The sequence below is a fragment of the Penaeus vannamei genome, chromosome 7, assembly GCF_042767895.1.
Source record: "Penaeus vannamei isolate JL-2024 chromosome 7, ASM4276789v1, whole genome shotgun sequence".
NCBI classification, from domain to species: Eukaryota; Metazoa; Arthropoda; class Malacostraca; order Decapoda; family Penaeidae; genus Penaeus; species Penaeus vannamei.
The window spans coordinates 45,713,004-45,714,743 of record NC_091555.1 but is presented as its reverse complement, the minus strand read 5'-3'; positions in this window follow the sequence as shown (position 1 = coordinate 45,714,743).

Sequence of the window (1,740 nt, the reverse complement as noted above, 5' to 3'; positions counted from 1 at the left end):
CTCCGTCTCTCTCTCTCTGTCTTTTTTTTCTCTCTCTCTGATTCGTTGTGTCTGTCTCCGTCTCTCTTTCTTTGTCTGTCTATTTTTTTCTCTTTCTGTCTTTTTTTTTGTCTCTCTCTCTGATTCGGTGTCTGTTTCCATCTCTCTATCTCTCTTTCTGTCTATATTTTTCTCTCTTTCTCTCTTTTCTCTCTCTGATTCGCTATCTCTGTCTCCGTCTCTCTCTCTATCTATTCTCTTTATTCTCTTGTATTATCCGTTTCTGTCTTGCCTGTGTCTTTGTATGTCTCTCTCTGACGCTCTCTCTCTCTCTCTCCCTTTCTCTCTCTCTCTCTCTCTCTCTCTCTCTCTCTCTCTCTCTCTCCCTTTCTCTCTTTGTAGTGTGTATTTGTCTCTGTCTCTCTCTCTCCCCCTATTTGTTCCTCTCGCACAGTCTGCTTTTGCCTTCTCCCCTTGTCCCACTCTTGTTCCCTTTTTGTTTTTCTCTTACTCTTACTTGCTCTCCTTCTCTCTTTTTCTCTGTCCCCTCTCTATCTCTCTATCTCTCTGTCTATTTTTATCTCTCTCTCTTTCTCTCTGTCCCCTCTCTCTCTATCTATCTCTCTGTCTATTTTTATCTCTCTCTCTTTCTCTCTGTCCCCTCTCTCTCTATCTATCTCTCTGTCTATTTTTACCTCTCTCTCTTTCTATCTGTCCCCTCTCTATCTATCTATCTCTCTGTCTATTTTTATCTCTCCCTCTTTCTATCTGTCCCCTCTCTATCTGTCTATGTCTTTTTTTATCTCTCTCTCTCTTTCTCTCTGTCCCTTCTCTATCTATCTATCTCTCTGTCTATTTTTATCTCTCTCTCTTTACTCTCTACCCATATATCACTATAAATATAAAGAATGATAATAACAGTGATATTCACAACAGTGCTAACTATATAATTAACAAAGCGAGTAATTCATATTTCTTCATCTCGATTTCATATTTCTCCCTTCACATTCCCACCACTTCTTAGACAAAATGAATAAGCTCTCTAATATATTCTTCCTTTTAATAGATCATTAATATGAACCGGAATTAGTCAATTAGGAACAGGGCGAATTATCAATAAGGCAAAAATAAGAGTGACAAGTGACATACATGAAGATTGCGGTTTGATTGACAGCTGTTGCAGTGCACTTCATTCATAAAACATGTCGGGCCTTCCTTATCGTTATGTTAATTGGACATGTTGTATAGTGTTGTCTTCTGTGGGATGTTTCCGATGTGAAGTGCTGTGTGGGAGAAGTGGAGGTGATGTGTGTATATGTGTAGTGTGTGATGTTCCTTTGTTGTGTGTCTCAAGTTTGTTGTTTTTTCTTTTTCTTTTTATTTTGTCTTTTTTTTCGTTCTCTTTGTTTCTGTCTGTTTTGTCTGTTTCTCTTTCTTTGTCTGTCTCTGTTTCTCTCTCTCTGTCTGTCTGTCTGCGAGTCTGTCTCTCTCTCTCTGTCTCACCCTTTCTCTTTCTATCTCTCCCTCCCTCCCTCCCTCTCTCTCTCTCTCTCTCTCTCTCTCTCTCTCTCTCTCTCTCTCTCTCTCTCTCTCTCTCTCTCTCTCTCTCTCTCTCTCTCTCTCTCTCTCTCTCTCTCTCCCTCCCTCCCTCCCTCCCCTCTCTCTCTCTTTTCCTCCCTCCCTCCCTCCCTCTCTCTCTGCCTCTCTCTCTCTCTCTCTCTCTCTCTCTCTCTCTCTCTCTCTCTCTTCCTTTCCCATTCT